Below are 21,066 nucleotides of genomic sequence, written 5' to 3'. Positions count from 1 at the left end.
GCACAGGGCGGGGCACCTACCACACAGCAGCTCTCCTTCAACGTGTGCTGATGACTCTGCCTCTTCCCCAACGTCCGTCATCGCTGGCACCCACCGAGAACTGAATTCTGGCGCATTTCTCAGAATCCTTAGGTTGGGAAGGACATGTTTATGACACAGACCACGTCAGGGAGATGTTTCTTCAAAAGAGCAGCAGCTCGGGAACAGCAGACTATGTTGGAAGGCCTGGTGACAGTGTCCCTGTCTGTCTTGGCTCTGCTTTCCTGGGTGGACAGAGGGAGGGGCAGCCAGAGAGCTGCTGATGAACAAGGAGAGCCCCAGGAGGAGACTAGCAGCTGTAGCCTGCTCGCCTGTGCCCGGGTTGAGGCTGAGGGCCCACAGGGACGTTCGGTGTGCACAGCTTGCCAGGTCTTCTGGGAGTTCCAGCCTCTGATACTGAAGAGAAGCAGGTGGCAGCGTCGGTTGGAGGCGAAGTGCTGGGAGAGCTGGGAAGATGGGCCACCCTGTTGTCTCAGCCCACTGCCTCTTCAGGAGTCTCATAAGGGCTCATAAGGAATCTTGTCATCAAAAAGAACAGTGGAGTCACAGTGTGGGCATCTGAAGCCAAATCCCAGTTCTGTCACCCATCATGTGTGTGTCCTTGGATGAGCTGATAAGCTGCTTTGAGCCTCAGTTTTGCCATCTATAAGATGGACCTGACAGCATAACCTCCCTGACAGCGTTGTGTCTGCAAAGGAACTGCACAGATGTTGTTTAAGTCATCCTGTCATTTTTGGTGGAGCCATTCTTTCGTGAAAAGTTATTCTAAATTCAGTTTCCAAGCTGGGTGTGTAGAGTGCTGGACTCTCTGAGGGACTGCCCAGGCTGGGGCTGGGATGTGGGATGGACAGGGCAAGATGGGTGAGAGGCTGAACTCTGTCTTCTGATTTCAACCAGTGGGGGTCTACTCATGGGGGTTTTCTTGTTGGGGTTCCATATCATATTTAACTTGACAAAGGGGGTTGCTCCTCTAGAGCGTATCAGCAGTGGGGGCAACACGGAAGGAATGTGAGCTCCATGCCAGCTAGGTCAAGTGTTTCACCAGCAACATCACCATGTGGGGTTGTGGTGAGGACCAAGGATGCCTCTCCTGTCCAAGGACCCACGACAGGTGCTTTCCTAGGTGAGTCAGCTGGTACGCACAGGAACCCTGGGAGGTGGATGACGTATCTGGAGCTCAGCCAGGGTCCCATGGACAGTAAGTGAGGGAATCTGGGACCAAGTTTGGGAAATTTCCACCCCTGGGACACATGTCACTGAGCGGCCTTGCCTGCCCTACCTGACCTCATGCCTGGGATGGCTGTCTCTTTAGTTGGCAAAGGCATGCTGTGCCACATTGGTTTTGGGAAAGGCTCTTCCCTGCTCTGGTCCTTCCAGTCTCTTCCTGCCCTCTCTCCCTCTTGCTTCCATCTTCTCTCTGCTCAGTTTTCTTTCTGATTCACCCATGACCTCCCAGAAGACTCCCAGTTTGTTACCTTAGAACGACCAAGGGAGAAGGTGTCTGTTTGATAAAAGGCCAGGGTTTCCATTAGCTTTGAGCGTGACTCTTATGTACTGTCTTTGTCTGGCGGGTTTTCTCCCCTCCGTGCTCGCCTGTTCCATAGCCAAGCACATCTCCCCAAGATCCTGGTAGTATACTCTTGTCCATGTCTGAGTCCCACTCAGTGCATACGGTGACCAGCCTATACCCGTGTGGGGGGCCTGGCCTCCATAATCGAACGAGAACAGTGTATGTTCAATCAGCACACGAAATCTCTCTAACTTAGCCAATTCATTTTGTGGAATACACATGACTAATCCATCTAGAAAATGCTCACATTGTAAATTCTTGTGCGTTTAGAAGAAAATGACATTGTCCCCCCTTCCTCCCCACAGTGCCTTCACTGATGTGCACCCATCATCCTGCATACGGGTGGCATTTACGTAGAAAGGAACTAAGTGGAAAAGGAGGGAGGGACCTGTGAGCAGAGCCTTTAGAGCTTCACCAGAATAGAAGCAGCAGTGCCTCACTTTATGAAAGCTGAAATAGAGAGTCTTTCCATATAGGAGGCACTCAATGAACGACCGCAGGTAAGGAAGAAAGGAAACCGTCCGTGCTGTTCGCTGTTCCCCAGGACACCTGTGCCTAGCATCTCTTCCTGAGTTTCCAGCCTGGGTGTGATGGATTTTTGGTGGTCTGTGAGTTTTATGGTCTGTGAGCAGGTCTTTCCCCAAGTATTCTGAAATGGAGGAGAATAATTCTAGTCCTAGACCATTTAAAGATTTTTCTAATCTTGCACGAGTCCTTGAAGCCCATTGAGACTTGGATTTTCTATCTGAAGAATGTAGATTACACAGTGGTAGAATTTCTGAACCTGGACATTGCCTACGAGGCCCGCCAGGGGTGGTGGTGAGGAGCTGCCCTGCCTACCTCTCAGGGGCATTACCGGTATCACCAGGGGCGGTGAATGTGATGGTGCCCTAAAGTTATGCCCTAAAGAGTATATCCTCATGGCTGCTCCGTGGCTGATGCTCTGCGACCCCTCCAGCGGGCTGCCGAGTGATGGCGTGGGTGCGGCTTCCAGGGACTTGTGCTCTGACTGGACAGAGGCCAACCCCAACTCCCCACTGATTCCCACCATCCAGAGCAAGGCTGTCTTGGGAGTTCTGCTCTGCTTCTGCTTAGACCATCAGATTGTGTGCCTAGGAATCCGGCCTTGGCTGCTGGCTCTCTTTGCCTGGCTGGACCTGAGCAAGGCTACGTCTAAATTCTTCTTCCTCAGGTTTTATTCCACAGGAGTATCTTTGTCCAAAAGAGAGAAGGGACCTCCCCACCCACCCCCCACCTGATGTGTTTCTCCCAGTTTCCTGCCCCCAACCCCAGACTTGAGCTCTGTGGAGTTCTGTCACTCCTCTGTACTTCCAGGGAACTGAGCTTAAACAAATAGTGGATTTTGTCTTTTTAATAACCAGAGGGAAGAAATCTCATACAGAGGGAGTGATAGTTGTCAAAATCCATGCCAAGGGTCAAAAGGTGGCTGAGTGTTTTGTTCACATAACTGTGTAATTTGTAGATTGTGTGTGTGTGTGTGTGTGTGTGTGTGTGTGTGTAGCGGGTGGAGGCTGGACTGTCAACATACAAATATTCATCTAAATGAGACATTCCAGGAAAATGAGACACATTAAGCTTTCTCCGTTCATATCCCAAACGGAAAAAACAATTCCTCCAGCAACCACAGGAATGTTTTATTGCAACAGGGCTATATGGCCTCTGATGGTCATGCCCTGAATCTGGGGCTTAGCATCCAAATCTGGGTAATGGTAGGGAGGGCCCACCATCCCAGGCAGGAAGGAAGGGGTCGTGGTTCCGGTCTGATGGGGAAAGCAGACCGCTCAGCCGTCCAACACGGAAGCTGCATTCGGATGCAGCTGCAGAATTCTCTTTGAGAGCCGGTTCTCAGTAAAGCACTGAGGAGACCCCAGGTATGACTGGGACTCGGGTGTCTGCCCTCCTCCTGGCTGGGTGGAATAAGTAAACTGAGGCTTGGGCTATATGTGTGGCTTCCTCCGTTTCCCCCAGCGGCTCAGTGGTGGGGCCTTGTGCTCACTCTGCTTGCTATCTGCAAGTGCAGGGCTCTCCCAGGGGCCTCAGAGAAGTCAGCTAATCTCCTTGGCTCCTTGCTTCCTGGATGCTCAAGACAAGACCCGCGGGGCCCTTTGAGGACTCGCAGGAGGCCTCGTCTGAGGTCAGGGAGGCTTATACTCTCCTTCCTTCTCAGGTACTGCCTTCAGCTCCCCCAGCTCGCCAGCAGCCTCTGGGCCTGACACTTTCTCCCTCTGTTTACAGACACTAATCATTTCCCATGCAACTGAACGACTTGAGCTGCAAAAATTTGAAAAGACAATTTAATTGTTGGCTTTTACCTGTCTGCTCAGTAGAGCTGGGTTTCTTGGGAAGGTGAGCTGAAGTGTGAGCAGAGCAGAGATCGGGGGCTAGAATAATGCATCTAGATTAGAGAGTTCCTGCAGAGGCCCCCAGACCTACTTCTCTGCACCTCCTTTCAGATGATGCCCTTTTTGTGGGCTATCCTCCAGATGGTAACAGAGAAGCAGGTCCCAGACACTTGATGTGCAGTGGGGGGTAGTTGGCTTTGCCTCGGAACAGCTCTCGACTCTTCCCGGGGAGCTTGTTTTCAGGAGAGCAGTGGGTGGGTTTGATGGGAAGGCATGATCCAGCCATGTGGCCACAGCCCAAGGACTTGGTAACAGACATTCTCCTCCGTGGCACAGGAGGATGCGGGCTGGTCCTCAGGAGAGTTTTTGCAAGTCCTTGTGTGTTACTCATGCCTGTGCAGTAGGCTTTTGTCTTTGCCTGTGTCTGTGGGTAATTTTACTGCAGTTGGCGTGATGCTGCAGCCTGGGGACCATGCTGATTTTAGACCAGACATGTGTATTTTGTTGAATTGAATCCTCAGGGTAGCACTGTGGAGAGGAAGAGGAATCTTGATTCCCATTTCACAGATGTCGATCCTGAGCCTCAGAGAGGTTAAGCAGCTTTCCTGAAGCAGCACAGCCAGCTAGAAGCCTCAAGATTCAGATAGGTTGTAGTGGACATTGTTGGGGCACTGCCCAGATCCCCTCAGATCCCTCTTTCTGATTCTGCACGCCGGCTACCCAGCTCCATGGACTGTGTCTGTAACTCTTGTTCCCGTGACTCTCCCAGAAGGCTTTCCCTTCGACAACGGGAGCCAGGGAATCCCACTGCCTTCTGGGCAGCCTGTAGTCAAAGAGCAACCGGTGCTGGAGTCCAAAAGGCCGGCTCCCTGCCTGGAGGCAGGACAGACTCTGAGGTGTAATTTGTGCTCCAGAGCTCCCTGGGGTCCCGCGGAAGCTGGGTCCCCACCTGAACTCAACGCCTTTGCTTGGCTTCTTCCATTTCTCTGTTCTTTCTCCGCCTGCTCAGCTGTTTCTTGTCCTTCTCCCTTAATAAATCTCTTGCATACAAATTCTCATCTCCAGTCTGCTTCTGGGCAATCTAAGATTTGGAAGTATGTTTGACCCTTGCCTGCCCTTCCGGGAACCCTACAACCTTGTCCCTTGTCTCATGTGATCAGCACGTCTCCCTGACTGCACTGTGAGTGTGGGAAATGTCCAGCTTGGGATCTCTGCGTCACCCCAGAGTCACAAGTACTGTGGAACGTGAACTGGAAAGATCTCTGAGGGGATTCCTTAGCCTCTGCAGTGTGGTCTCATCATCTGTAAAATGGGAGTAATCACTGTGTTGATAGGGGAATTTTGTGAGCAGTCAGTGAATTTGCATATGCAAAACTGCACTGGACACCTACTGAGCACCTTGGCTTCCTGGTTGGGGTTCCTGGTTGGGGACCAGACACGGGGATCAGACACGAAGATCAGGGGTCCCTGTGCTGGGGGTGCTTGGAGCCGAGCCCAGTGTGCTGTGCATGTAGTGAAATGTTTTGGTAGGGCGCAAAGCCTGTGGTTGGAAGAGCACCTGCCTGCCGCTGTCAGAAAACCACTGTAAGATGTTGCCGTCATGTGTCCTGTTTACCGTTCCGTTCTCCCTCAGTCTCCCTTTCAATTGAGAGACAAGTTTGCCAGGCATTTCACGAACACCATGGGGGGAAAAGAGGAGGAAAAGAGATGGGCCAAGTGTGGTGAACGGGAGGAACAGCAGCTCTGCCGTATTCCCCAGGCGCCCGCATTAAGGGCCTGATTAACTTAAAATATTTCCCAGCTTCTGAAGCACTTGATTAAAGTCAATTGGGGGAAAAGAAGATAAGCTCTTACAAGGGCTAATTTGAGGCTTAGAAAACTTGAATATGCCTAAATCTCAAATTGTTGGGTCTGTGGGGGGGCATTTAACATTCTGGTGGCGGTCCATGGGGCCCCTACCCCAGATCCCTGGCCCCACAACTTCCTCTTTGCTGCCTGGCTGCGGAGACTTTCATTCCCTCCGTCTTCTCTTTTCTTCCCCTTGTGAGGGCTTAGATGATTTTCCCTTTTGAAGGCATAGAAATAGATGGCTTTGGATTCAGAACACAGCCTCTGTTGCCGGCTTCCTCCCCCTCATGCCTGGAAAAATCAAAGCCCGGCTTTAGTGATGCTGTCCCCTGGCATCCTCTTGATGTGTTAATGGGTCACGCTTGCTGCCCTGCCATCCCTGCTGCCAGGGACACTATTATATGGGCAGATCTTTCTCCCTTTCCCCTCAGATCAGGGGGCACAGAGCCAGGCAGGGAGCAATTGGTTTTCCTTTCATGAACCATGCTGAGCCAACTTTTGATCTTTGACAGGGAATTTCCTGCAGAGATGCATACAGAGTGGGGCTCTAATCCTGGCTGGCCTGCTCAGCACAGCTAGGGCTAGGGTGGGAGGCGCATTTTGTTGCCATTGGATGGTGTATTAGTTTTCTGTGGCTTCATAGTAGCTTAAAATTACACCCGTTTATTAGCTCATGGTCTGTGGGTCAGAAGTCTGTCATGGTGTGGCTGGCTCTCTGCTCAGGGTTTTAAAAGGCTGATTTCAAGGTGATGGCTGGGCTGAGCCATAGTCTGGGAGCTCTGGGGGAGAAATCTGTCAAGTGCATTTAGGGTATCGGTAGAATTAGGTTTTTGCTGGCCACTACTTGGCCCTCTCTGAGCAACTTAGGGCTTTTGGCATTTCTTCACATGTGGATACCTTCACCTTCAAACCAGCAAAGGCACGTCAAATCCCCCATTTTGCTTGGAATCCCTTTGACTTCCTCTTCTGTCACCAGCCAGAGAAGACTCTCTGCCTTTAAATGCTCAGCTATTCCGGTCAGGCCCACTTGGATAATCTCTGTTTTTTAAGGTCAATTGATTTGAGACTTTAATTACATCTGCCAAATCCTTCACAGAAAGAAATATCTAGGTTAGTATTTAAATAACGAGGGGATGGGAATCTGGGGAGCAGGGGATATTCTGCTCATGGTGGTGATGTGGTTAGGGCCAGAGGACCCAGGACCCTCATTCCTGTAAGGTCTTCAAGGGAGGGAGGAAGGCTCCCAGGCAAGCCTAGAAAAGGGGAGCAAAGCTACCAGCTTCTTATTCTCAGCCGGACCTCCGTGGTGGGCCCCAGGAAGACCTCTGGGGACCAGGTGATGTGGCACGTTTTGAGATCATAGGCTGAAGAATCTCTCCTAAGCTTCATAGTAGTCACCATTCCCTCTTTCTTCCATGGCTTCCCATGACCACGCAGGAGCTTGCAACAGCACATAGAGAAAATTGTGGCTATTTCTCTCAAAACAGGATCGAAAGACAGTATTTTATATTTATTTCATTTACCTATTAAGCAAATAATTGATGTCTTCTAATCCCAAATGGCATCTTGCAAACAATTCTGGCTCCCATCTTCGAAGGTCCTTCGGAAAGACATTGGAAGTAATGGTGGGAGCAAAGTGGTACAGCCATGCCAGGAGCTGAGACTGTCAGCCACTGGCTGAGGCACTTGGGGGCACAGTTTCCTTCCACAAGGGGCAGAGTGGAGATTGCTGTTAGAAGCCCAGGTTTGTCCTACCTTTCAATGGCAATGAACTTGTCAGGGTAAAAGGAAGGAAGGTAGATGTGGGATCTCTCCTTCTCTGCAGGATTCTTGAGGCAGAGGGCCAGGGGTCCATCTAACCTGACAGCTGGGGATCCATCTCATTATGCAGGGCCTGTAGTTGAGGCCTCAGGGCACATTTCTGCTCTCTCCCTTCTCTCAGCCATGCCCCCAGCCCTTCCCCTGGGCACTGTCTGGGGCTGATGGAGGGACTCCTGTCCTGCCAGATGTGGCCCACAGTCACAGATCCCAGTGCAGGGGTGGTGGAGGAGCCAGGCAGAGCCCAGGAGCAGTGCCTTTTGGGAACAATATTTTCAGTGAGCTCCTGTGCTTCAGGGAAGTAGGTAGTTAGGAGACAAGCTCTCCTTCCTGGCCCCTCCATTTCAGCAGAGCTAGTACACTTAGCATGGGATTAATTCTTGCATGAACATATCATCCAACACAGGTGGGCCTCTTGCTCTTCAACCGAGGCTTCTTTTTATTCCGGTTCAGAATTAGAGCATTTAAAAAGGGAAGCAAAAGGGCCCCTGGGTGGCTCAGTCGGTGAAGCGTCTGCCTTTAGCTCAGGTTATGATCCCGGGGTCCTGGAATCAAGCCCCGAATTGGGCTCCCTGCTCAGTGGGGAGTCTGCTTCTCCCTCTGCCTCCCTGACCCCATGCACACGTGCTCTCTCTCTTTCTCTCTCTCAAACAAATAAAATAAAATAGGAAGAACAACAAGGGGGTTCTTACCTTCAGTTTGTTGAAATACATTATGAAATTACTAACTGAAATAGTTTGACACCTGCTGTAAGAATCAACTGGCAGATCACAGGAACAGAACCGAATAGTCCTACATGAGCTAGAACTTGGTACAGATCAAGGCTCTAGAATGAAAACGATAAGAGCAAGTAGAGCTCAACAAATGTTATTGTGAAAATTAGCTATTTGGAAGGAAAATCAAGTTAGATAGCTCCTCATCTTTTACCAAGTCCCCCAAATATTAAAAAATTCAACTCTCCCCTATTCAGTAGACTCTATACAATTAGAAGGCCAACAACAAAGTAGGTAACCTTACCATACCTTTGGCAGACAGGAGGTCAAAATCTTTACTAGAAAAAGAGGTCTTGCACGTCAGAGGGAAAACTAACAAAGGATGTGAACCCACAGGTCACATCAAGGAAGCTGTCTTTAAGAAAGCACCAGGAGAACAAATACCTATTTGTAAGTACGTTTGTTTACTGTAGTGCCACTCAGGAGAACAAAATGTTACCTAAATAAATAAAGAATAAATAAATCCCTGAAATGTTTCACAACTGAAGGGTGGTTGAATAAATTGTAGCATATTTATGAGATATAATGTTGGGCACTTATAATTGTACTTCAGAGCATATCTACTATTATGGGAGCAAATGTGAAGCTTCATTTTTAAACAATGTAAAACAAGGTGTGCTGCATTATAATGCCCAGCACCTGTGCCTGCTTGTGGGCGACACACACAAGAGACTGCTTATTTATTTATTTTAAAAGATTTTATTTATTTATTTGAGAGAAAGAGAGAGAGAGAGAAGTAGGGAGCCTGACACCAGGCTGGAGCCCAACAGGACTCCAAGATCATGACCCGAGCCAAAGCCAGACGCTTAACCCACTGAGCCACCCAGGCAGTCCCACGATAGACTGTTTAAAGTGATCTCTATGTGTAATGCAATTATGTGGGATTTTTATTTGCTTCTGTATTTTCTTTTATATTTTATGTTTCTGTTTTCCAAATTTATTTAATGAGTTTTTTTTTTTTTTGGTGAGCAAGTTATATAAGTTATTTGAATAAATCAATAGCTCTTAAATTGGCATATAAAAAGCTGAAAACATGGTGGGAACAAGTAGATATAGCTTGTGTTTATTAGTAGAAAATTGCGATAAAAATGTAACTTCTCTTTAATCTATTTATTAAGAAATTAATCTACAACCCTAATGAATCTCAGTTAAAACACTGAGAAGATTTCAGTTTCAGAATTTGACAAGAGGAAAAAATAGGAAAATTCTGTGAAAAAATAGTAATAAAGGGAGAGTGATACTAGCAGATTGTAAAATGTATCACGAAGCTACAGTAAAAAAAATATTTGTTTTCAGGAAACAAATGAACAGAATGAAGCTACCCCCCCAATACCCAGAACACCCAAAAGAATTTCAGTATATGTTCAAAGAAGCACTTCAAATTAAATCTTGGGGAGGGGAGGGTAGATTATTTAATAAATGAGACAACTGACCCAGTCATTTTGAAAAAAAAACAAACAAACATCAAAACCTTATAAGGCGAGGTTCCTGTCTCTTTGTTTCTTTCATTAAAATAACTTCTAGAAGGATCAGAGGGTGGTCTTTTAGACACTGAAGGGAGATGGTGCCACTCCCTGGTTGAGAGCTGAGCAGAGGGCAGTGGCTGCCCATCACAGTTAAGAGCGCCCCATGCTATACCGGGGATGCCCTGCGGGGGGGGGGGGCACCTCCTACGTCCAGGTCGCCCTGCGCCACCTGCCACGCCCTGCTCACTCCTCTGGAGGCCCTGATCCTGTCTCTATGCTCCAGGCTCAGAACTTCCGGCTGAGAGAGGATGCCTGTCCTCCCACTTGTATGCTCTTCTCTGGCTTCCTCCATGGCTTCCCTCTTCTCATGAGAACCTACCCCCAAACTCCCATCCTCTTCCACATCGTCCTGCTTTATTTTCTCCTTAACTCTTGCCATCCTCTAACATCATTTATTCCTCTGTTCGAGTTTTGTGGTGGGCCTGCTGGTCCCACACTGGGGTTTGAGCTCTTGGAGAGTTCCCTCCTATCTTGCCTGTTTGTTTCTTGGGGTCACCACTGTACCTACAAACAGTGCCTGGTACAGAGAGGGTCCTCAATCAGTATGAGTCTTGATGAATGACTTTAAACTTGAAAATGAGATAGAGATAAGTACCTTTCCAAGCTGCCCAGAAAAATGAAAAGCTGTCAAAGAAGGAATGATAAATCTGAGTGGATATGAGTTCGTGCATTGAATAAATATCTGGTGAGGACCCCCAGTATTTCAGGCACTGATGAAGGTGCTGGGGGTGCACTGGTGAACAAGACAGACAAGGTCCTGTCCTCATGGAGCTTATATTCTGGGTGGAGAGAATAGATGGAAGCCAACGAGTAAGTACCGATCCATTGTGACAGATGCCACCGCAGAGATGGACAAGCTGAGACAGAGAAGAGCAGAGGAAGGCCCGCCTTCAGTCAGGGGATCACAGAAGTCTTTCCGAGAGGAGGTGACATTTAGGCTGTGGCCTTGAAGGATGGGAATGACTTCCTCTGTTAGCTAGCTGGAGACAGGAGGAAAGAACATTCCGGAAAGCAAGAAAGCAAAGGGTAAAGAGCTGGTATGGAAAGAGCTCAGATGTGCTTGGAGTGAGGGGGAGGGAGTAGTAGGGGGCTGGAGAAGCACGCAGCTTCCAGACCACGAAGGGCTTCTTAGGTTCCGGCAAACTGTGGAATGTATTCTAAGGATGCTGGAAAACAACAGGAGGGTTTTAAGCCAGGAAGCAACATGATCTCGCTTCAGTTTTTAAAAGATCACAGTTGTGGCAAGAGTAGAAATGGGAGGATCAGTTCGAAGGTTATTTTATACTTTAAAAAAACCCCACAACCATAGCAAAAACACGGCAAAGAAATAAAATGAACAGTGAATCAGGAAGAAAAAATTTATGCCATTTCACCCAAGATGGCTTTTCTGAATTTATAAGAGGATCATAAAAGTGATGATACGGGATAAAAAAAAAAGTTTAAAATATGGGTCAGGGCTATAAACGGGCAGTTAATAAGGGAACTCCTGCTTCATCTCAGTCTCTGTCTCTCTCACAAGCGCAGCCAATCCCCCGTCTTCTAAAGAAAGTAACTACACAACAAGTTGCCAATCGACGTGTGAAAAGACATCCACCGTTAGTCATAATAAATGAGATATGAATCAAAATAGGAACAAGATTCCATTTTTCACTTTTCAGATTGGCAACTATTAAAGTGTTTTCTCTTTTCCCGGGTTGACTAGAGCCTGGGAAAAGGACTGCTTGCACATACAGTGAATGGGAGGAAGGCGTGTGGGGGGCTCTCAGTGTGACCTCTGTACAGTTTAACGACGTCACTCGAGACTTGCGATGCACGTGGCATCTGACCCAGCAATTTCAGGTCGAGGAGCGTGTGCTGGGGCGCTTCTCCTGGCCATGCTGTTCACGGCACGTATGAGGTGCTCGTGGCAGTTCTATTGTAACGGGAAAAAATGCCCAACAAGACCACAAATGACCATCAGCAGGGGTCTGGTTACATAATTTCTGGTTTATCCATTAATGAAACGCTCTTTCCTCCTGAAAAAAGACTGAGTTGGATCTTCATAGACTGCTGTGTGACCCGGTCCAAGGTGTACTGTTACATGAAGATAAAAAAGCAAGGTGTGAGACAGTGGAAAAATACACGCGTGCACACGCACACACTCTTAGATGCAGAAAACACTTTCTGGAAGCAACAGAGGTTGCTCTGGAGGGACTTTTACTTTTCGTTTTGTACTCTGTGGTGTTAGTACTTTTAAAATATACTTTATTAAGTAGAACAAAAGTTTGTTAAATGTTATGAAGTTTAATAAAAATATGTTACAAACAGGAAACAAGTTAGCTATCATCAATCCAGGCACAACAAAGAATAATTAGTAAACATTATTAATAACCCCACATTTGTAAGACCATGTACCGTTTACTAACCTACTGTCTTCAGACATGACCTCATTTAGATCTTAGCTGAGTGGTCACTATGATCTCCATGTTGTGGGAGCTCAGAGTCTATGTCCTGTTCTCTGATTCCCTGCCCAGGGCTGTTCTCTCCTCTATTCTGCCAATATACATGGAAGGCATCGGTTGAAAAGGCGGTATTCTGTTTCCCAGCACATGCCAATATGGGCAAAAATTATGGATTGCTAATCTATCTCAGTGGACCCCATTGTCTGCAGTGTGACCTTGGGCGAGTCGCTTCCACTCCGGGGATAATCTCTAATGTCTCACCAGGCTATATATATCTTTGATTTATGCCAAATGCCTTGCTGAGGTAATTGAATTTTCAGGGTGGTGTGTCATAACTCATTCCTAAAAGTTTGAAACACAAGTTCATGGACAACATTTAAAGAATGGGGGTCTTGAGCAACTCTGTAAATCACCCTGTTCTACAAAGCACGTTTGTTGTACCCTTGGAATGACTGTTCGGAGGGAGGGGCCCCGGCTTTGCGGTTTCCAGCCCAGGCTGTGCACTCTCACGTGGGAGGTCTCCCACTCCCTTCCTTCCGAAGGCCATGTTGTCCTCTGGCCTCTGCACCCGCTTAGCACTGCTGTCGTGCATTGCTAATTCCCCATCTTCTCAGTGCCATGTTCCTCATCATGCGTCCTCTGAGCCCAGAGTCGGGAGCACCGTGTGCTTAACAAATGCTTATGGAACAGGAGCATGAATGCCCAGCCCTGGCTAACTGGCTTGTCTTTTCCTGCTGCTTAAGACTTTTTGTCTTTGAGTTGTAGACTTTGGAGTTGAACCCTTCTGGAATCTTAGAAGCATTGGACTATGGAATTCGGGGAAATGATAAAGTCTTAGAAATTGAGTGGAGGCAGGGGTGTGGGTTAAACATATGAGCTGTGAAGATAGACCAGCTGGGTTTGAATCCTGTTCGGGTCCTGGTTCTCCAGGTCAGTAGAGCGGCTGCTGTCAGAGCCCCACTCAGGGGCCAGGAGTGTTCGGGATGTTGCCTCTCCACTGCCAGTAACTGCATCTCTCTGCCCAACACACCCCCCCACCCGAACTTGGGAAAGCTGTTGTGTGGCATTGGGAAGGACGGAAGTGCCATGGAATGAATGCTCCCCTTCCCCTGTCTAGCACCCTTCAACCAGCAAGTCTTGGGATTCATATTATGTTGAACCAATGACATTGCCATCTCTGTAGGTCAAAAGTTATTGAGTAGAGGCAATTTCCTATAGTTCAATCTAATATAATTGAACATCCCTTGTCTCTTAGATGGGATCATTTGGTGGTGGTGGGGTCTGTCCGCCTCCCAGAGTTTTCCTATCGGATTGAGCCAGTCACACTGTGTAGCTGGTGTAACTGCACACCCGTCATTGCCTCTGGCCCATTTCCCGAGTCACTTCCCCACGGCCCTACTAATATTTCCTAGGATCACCTCCCAAGCCAACTCTGTGCCCTTCAGTTTTTGTCTCAGGGTCTGCTTCTGGGGCAACTGCAACCTAATCCACTCAGGGTTTCCCATCTGTAGGATGGTCTCAATGCCATGATCAAACGAGATAATGCCCATAAAGCACCGAGGGTGCAGCAAGTGCACATCGCTATCAGCTGTTACTGCTCTCAAGTCTAACACACTCCTTTTAGAGACATGGTGACTAAAGCCCAGAGAGGAGAGAGGGCTTTCTCAGTGCCACTTCATGGCTTAGTGTGTGTTTCTCAGTTTTGGCCAAGTGCAGGGAAGGTGATGCCACAGGCAGGCAGAGCACTGTCTGGCTCCTTCCTCGCTTTCCTCGAGTGGTTGCATGATAGGATGTGATGGGACACCCCTTCCTGCACACAGCAGGACTGCACCCAGGTGTGCTTGTGCACAAATCTTGACTGTCCGACAGGGGCATTGCACCTGTGAGGGTGGGGCTACCCAGAACAATGACCAGAGAGAGGGGTAGGTGGGGAGTCGGGAGTATGGGCCTTGATGCCATATTTGCTGCCAAGACTGTACCCAGGCTGGGCAGCTTTGTCCAAATGGCAGGATTCTTGGGTGTAATCCTCATCAAAATGTCAGCTCCAAACAGACCCAGGGATGAGACAGATAATCTCTGATCCAGCTGAACACTGGAGTCAAGTCTGTAATGGAAAGACATCTCTGTTCAACCGTCTGGGGTTCTGGATGTAGATGTGAAGTTCTTCTGAGGATACAAACTGGTGCCTTCTGTCTCTACCCTTCCACCCAGTTCTGGTGAAGGGGGGCCAGGTGGAAAAAAAAGACATGGTGACGGATGGTGACCTCCTGAGAAATCCTTGTAAAGGAGTCTGCCTTACTCTGTTGGATGGCATCCAGCACCAATGCTGAGAGACCTGGATTCTGGCCCTGGCTGTGCCACTAAGTTGATGGCAAATCCTTAACACACGTGAATCCAACTTTCTCCTCTGTCAGGTGGGAATTCTAATTCCCTAATTGTAATCACCCAGAGATAGTCGTGCAACCATCTTTCAGGAAAGTTGGCTCAGGCTGATAGGAGCCAAATTCATCCTGTCAGCCCCTCTCCCACCTCCTCCTTAAGGCTAGGTAAGAGCCAGAGCCAGAATTCAAGTTCTGGGGGCACTTTACAAGCTTGGATCTGCTCCCGGCCAGTGCTCTTGTCGCAGAGGCACTATTTCCCAAAGTTTGTTCTAGGGAGCACTATTTTTTGTGAGCTATTATGAAGGATTTATCATTAAAAGGGTCTTGTGGTGATGCTAGTGACAAAAGAAATGTTAACTCACTCTCAGGTCAATTAAATTAAAACCAAGGTCATTCATCATGTTAAAGCCCAGTGCTAGGTGCGTGGATGCAGAATGGAATGATGCTGGCCCCAAGGGGCTCAGCATCAGTTGGGGAGAGAGTCAGGCAAGCTCCTTATTACCATAAATGTGCTAAGGGTACGAGCAAAGGTGTGTACAGGGCAGGGGACTGGCAGGGGGCTGGGGGAAGGGGTGATGAGATCTGAATGGGATTGGGTGCAGAAGGTCACGCACATGTCAGTTGTTTTAGGGTTGGATACATTTGCCTGGTGGCAAGATGACTCACAAGACTCCCAGCGAGCACAAGATCATGTATAAGGCACAAAGACTGGAAGCAGCATGCGCTCTTTGGGGAATTCGATGACACTTGACAAGTTTAAATGGATAGTTCCTGAGAGCAGAGGTGTATCACCTGATATGGCTCCACAGCCACATCCTCTTCGTAGATTATGATGAAAAATAGAAATGGAGCATGTGGCCTCACTGACCCTTTGGAAACACCATAATCAAACATAGACAGCTGCTCAGATTGTCCGAGTCACCAAGGAGAAGATGCTACGGAAATGTGGCAGCTGGGAGACAGCCAGGCTGATAGAGGTGACAGGCACAGGAGATGCTGACAGTGATGGGAACTCTCCACTTCGGTCCCGTGATGCTGGCGGGGCTGGATTCACAATGTGTAGCCTCCGGAGTGGTGCCTCACAAACTTGAACATGCATCCACTTCACCAGAGGGATCTTGCGGAGGCCTGAGGTTCTGCGTTTCTAATAAGTACCCAGGTACCATCCATGCTTCTGGTCCTCAGAACTCACTTTAAGTAACAAATCTCTAGGGTAAGAGTTGGCGGGGCACCTGGGTGGCTCAGTTGGTTGGGCATCTACCTTCAGCTCAGGTCATGATCTCAGGGTCCTGGGATTGAGCCCCGCATTGGGCTCCCTGCTCAGTGGGAAGCCTGCTTCTCCCTTTCCCTCTGCCCCTCCCCTGGCTCATGCTCTCTCTTTCTCTCTCTCTCTCAAATAAATAAGTAAAATCTTTTAAAAAATAGAGTAAGAGTTGGCAAACTATCATCTGCTACTTATTTTTCAAGTAAAGTTTTATTGGAACATGGCCATGTCCATTTGTTTATGTATCATCTACGGTGCTGTCACACTAAAAGGGCACAGTTGAGTCGTTGTGATGGAGACCACCACCTGACCTGAAAGAAGCCTTAAAAATTTACTGTCTGGCCCTTTACAGAAAACGTTTGCTTATCTCTGCTCTAGAGTAGTGGTTCTTGAACTTGGCTGTAGGAAGCTTTTAAACATTCCAAAGCCCAAGATGCGCCAAGCGGATTAAACAGTAGTCTCTGGAAGTAGATTTAAGGCATCAGTAATTTTTAAGATTTGCAGGTGATTCCAACATTCAGCCAAGATTAAGAAGCACTGCTGGAGGGGCGCCTAGGGGGCTCAGTCCATGAGGCGACCAACTCTTGGTTTCAGCTCAGGTCATGATCTCGGCGTCATGGGATTGAACCCCGTGTCAGGCTCTGTGCTCAACACGGAGTCTGCTTGAGATTCTCTCCCTCTGCCCCTCCCCCTGCTCCTGTGCTCCCTCTCTCTCAAATAAATAAATAAAATCTTAAAAAAAGCACTGTTGGAGAGACTGCCATGGTTCTGATTTATAATATGCCTGCAATTCAGGAGCATGTCACTAGGGGGCACTAGTTAGGATATGCACAAGAGGCAGAACAATTAGGTGTGGCTATCTGGGTAGCTCACTCTATCTCTAGCCACCAAGATCTCATAACATAATTAGAGCTTGCATTAAAACTGAGAAATCACTCCTAGCTTGTCAGCTAATATAAGCCACTTGCCTTATTCAGCTAGGGTAAGCTTGTGGGCATATAGTCTTCAGAACTGGGAACAAAACTAACTGCTTTAGACCTTTCACAAATGACTCTCTAATGGAAATTGCTTTTTGCCTGCACCTTATCTTTGCCAGTCTTGGCTGTTCTGGTCTGAATTTTGACCCTGAGTTTCACATGTGATATATGCTTAAATTAAACTGATTGTAAGTATAGTATAACTAGCATCTGTGTGCCTCTCAACAGCTTCCACATCCTTATAGCATTAGGGTCCTTACTAAACCCTGTATATGGAGTTTATTTCCATTTCATAGGTAAGAAAACTGAGGTTCATAGAGTGGGAGTGACATTTTCTAGAACTAGCTAGTGGTGGAGGTGGGACTGTCATGCAAGTCTTCTGCCCAGGACATAAGCAATGGCAGTGGTAACTTCCTTCCAGTTTTAGGAAAAGCTTTTTTGCCGACATCACACAGTTGTCTCTACTGCTCCCCATTCCGCCATGCTGCCGTTCAGTCCCTCCTGCCTACTTCCTGTGTCTCTTTCCAGATCCTTTCAAATGAATAAAAGATTTTACAGTGTCTTTATAAATACTCTGCAGGTTTCAAGCCAGCCTTTTTGTAGATTCAAACAAAATCCCTAAAGGGGCTTGGTTCCCTCTTCTTTTTCCTTTCTGTTCGATACGTTTGAACCATTTTAAACCTAACACATCAGAACAGGTTTTAAACGCAAGTTCCCAGTAATTGACTCACAGATGTGAGTTTGAGCATTGCCACTTGGGCTATCACTTGAGACCACTGCAGGTCATGGCAAAGACAAATAACCTCCAACTGGAATTCAATTTCATTTCCTCTGCCCCTGGTGCAACTTTTTCACCTGTCAGCCTCACGCTCATTGGGAACAAAGAGAACCAGCCTCCTTGAATCTGACGTGGGTGGGCTGTAGCATTTGGGAGCTACTGAGAGATGGATGTTGGGCCACTTTGGACTGGCCCTTTGCCCTGAGACATGGCCGTTGATTGGATTCCAGCAACGCAATTGGTTTTCTGTCTTAAAGCCCTTACCTTTCACTTTGGGGAATGAAGTGTCCAAACCACAAAAGCAAAAGGAAAGGAGAAGTCCAAATGCTTGTAGTTGAATTTGTGCTTCAAATTCCCCTCTCGTTCTATCAGGGAATCAGTTTCTGATGCGCTCCTCTGAACAGGGAAAATGCTTAACAAAGCAATCTGTGATTAAACGTACGAAGGAAAATGTCAATTTTAGAATGGACAATAAATACAAGTGAAGAATATTCGATGTTTTATCAACCTTTGGAGATTTACTGTACCCAAGTGGGTTGATCAACAGAGAGGATGGAGGTTCTGATAGTGTATCCTGAATTTCCTGGGGCAGAGCTAATTTTCTGTCATGTTAGTCTTTTTAATAAAGGTGGTTCACTTTAATAAAAGTATACAATGCAACTTTTTTTTTAAATGTGTTTTTGTCTTTAAAGTTTAACGTAGCCCAAATCGTGAAGGAACAAAACATTTGTTGGAGGTGGGCTGGGGAAATATAATTACAGAGCTCTAATAGGATGTGCTGAAGCTAAGATCAGTCGACGGTCACATTAAATCAGGGGGCTTGATAACACATCATGGATGCCATACTTGAACTGGCTTAAGCAAAAAAAATAGTATTTATTGGAAGGTGTTTATTGGAAGGCAAATTAAGACAGCTTATAGAATTAAAGGACAAGATGAAGAATCAGGGTGCAAAAAGCCAGGGCAAGTCCATGGAGCCAAGGAATGAGAAATAGGTCTTCAGATGCCACAAGGACTATCCCTCTATGTCTCATTAGGCTTTTTAGCCTAATTCCCTCCTTGTAAATTCCCTCCATACCTGCAGGGTCACCTGAAGCTTCCAGACCCACATCTCACAGTTTCACTAGTGAGAAGAAAAGGGGATCGCCTCTCTCAGGGCAGTTAACATTCCCTGGGGAAAGGACTCTGATTGGTCAGACTTGAGTCACATGCCCAAGCTCTGGACTAATCACCGGCTAGAGAGGTAGGGCTGGGAAGACAACCACTTCCACTCAGAACACAGAGCAGAGCTGTAGGCAGGAGAGTGGCTCCCAAAGGAAGTGTGGGTAACACAGTGTTGGCCTTGGAGTCAGTGGTTGAGAGGCAGCCTCTCCAATTTCTGTTTCTATGTGTATCACTTAGGAAGAAAATGTAGACAGCTACAGGGACCATTTATTGAAGACATATATATGACAGGCCTTTAAATAGATTGTCCCACTTAGTTCAAGCCAGTGAGACAGGTATAGTGTTGATGTGCTCATTTTACTTAGGAGACCCAAAGGTCTAGAGAGGTTAAATAACTTGCCCAGAGTCATGGCACTGAGAAGAGGAAGAGCTAGAGTCAGATGCATGCTGGGTCTGGCCTCAAAACCAGTGTTCTTAACCATTATGCTATGTTGCCGCTGTACCAAGCTCCACTTTGCAATCCTTCCGAAATACATCTGCTCATGAGATTCCCTTCATTAGTCATCTCCTGCCTTTGCTTACAGGGTCAGGTTCGAATTCTTTCCTTGTCCTTCTGGCTGACAGCCCTATCATCTTTCTCTGATCAGGTATTTTCCCTGAGAAGACCAGCACTGAAGTAACACACAGTGATTGAATCCTTAGTTCTAGGTCCTTTCTTTCACCTCTAGTGTGTACAGCTCACCATCCTAACCCCTCCCCCCCCAACTGTGGAGAGCCATTGAAATTCAGTCTTTCTGCCTTCTACATACCCCCATGCAACGAGTCTGGGGGAAGTAACCCCAGAAGTCTTCAAAGTTTCCAGTTCCCTGGTTAGTGTCAAAGGCAAAAAGATACATTTGGTGCATAGCATTTAAATTCCAAAAATATCCTTAAAACGCTTTTTGTCATTAAGATTTTAAACATAAATAGTACTTGAGCAAAACTTCCTTCTGTTCTCTTCCCACCCTGCCTTGCCCTGCCCTCCTTTCCTACTAACTACCCCATCACCTGGGTGTTGAAGGTTTGTTCTTACTTATCTTTTTAAATATTTTATTGATTTATTTTTAGAGAGAGAGTGTGCATGCAAATGGGGTAGGGCAAAGGGAGAGGGAGAGAGAGAATTTCAAGCAGACTCTCACTGAACACAGAGCCCAAATGGGGCTCGATCCCACAACCCTGAGTTCATGACCTGAGCTGAAATCAAGAGTCAGACACTTAACTGACTGAGCCACCCAGGTGCCCCATAAGGTTTGTTCTTATTTTAAGAGAACCTCTGTTGAGCTTGAGTGGTCTCTCAAGGTCTGCCCATCACAGACCTGCCTTTGTTCAAATGTCCCGAGTGTATTCCAAAGTTGTCACACAAAGTCCTAAAAAATGACGGGTCTCCCAAGTGGCTTCTTACAGATATATTGCCTTTCATCAGTCTCTGTTACAGGTGTGGGACTTGTTTGCACCCCAAAGTGAGATTGTTGGCCAGGCTGCTCAGAGGGTCTAGGCCCTGTGTGTGCTTGATGGGCATTAGTTATCCTGGTCGTCACTGGACAAGACGAGGCCCACCCATGAGCCAAATCAAGGGACAGGCTGGGGCAGGGGCTGCCTGGTAGGCCTGGAGAAGAGAGGGTATCTGTGGATCAGACAGAGGGAAGGCAAGTCTGAAGGACGGGCCAGAGCACATCTGGAAGTAGACATGATGAGGCAGCTGTCAAGAGCTCCCTGAGGTATCCCAGCCCCTGGTCTCAGAGAGAGCACTGACTGGGAGTCAGCAGGTCTGAGGGACATTTTGGGCTCTGTCACCGACTCAATGTGAGGCTGTAGGCAAAACTTATCCACTTGGTGGCTCATCTATCAAATAAGGGGATTGATTGACATCACTGTTTCCCAAATGTAAAATACTCTCATATGACAGTCACCAAGTGGGAAACACACGTGAACAGTAGTGGCAGCCCTGTGTGATGTCTACTTTAATGCTTGACGGCCATCTGGACCTAACTAAATTCATTCTGATTCCATAGGAACACTGGGGGTTTGTTTATCATTTGCCCACTGCTAAGCTCTAGAAAGGGTGTGCCTTTTAGAGGCCTGCAC

The 21,066-nt window shown here is 47.5% G+C and overlaps 1 long non-coding RNA gene across 19 annotated transcripts in view; it reads left to right on the top strand.

The window, feature by feature from the left end:
* Nucleotides 1-3,210: 3,210 nt before the first annotated feature.
* Nucleotides 3,211-21,066, top strand: part of LOC105237265 — a 493,381-nt gene continuing 475,525 nt past the window's right edge. For 10 of the 19 annotated variants that reach the window (XR_004618904.1, XR_004618905.1, XR_004618899.1 and 7 more), the window contains exon 1: nucleotides 3,214-3,501. This is a non-coding gene — a long non-coding RNA (uncharacterized LOC105237265). Of the gene's footprint in view, nucleotides 3,502-21,066 lie in introns of all 19 variants that reach the window. The other 9 variants (XR_004618910.1, XR_004618911.1, XR_004618908.1 and 6 more) reach the window with 6 other exon arrangements.

This window comes from Ailuropoda melanoleuca, chromosome 12 (genome assembly GCF_002007445.2).
Source record: "Ailuropoda melanoleuca isolate Jingjing chromosome 12, ASM200744v2, whole genome shotgun sequence".
NCBI classification, from domain to species: Eukaryota; Metazoa; Chordata; class Mammalia; order Carnivora; family Ursidae; genus Ailuropoda; species Ailuropoda melanoleuca.
This window is presented reverse-complemented; position numbering and strand designations above follow the sequence as displayed.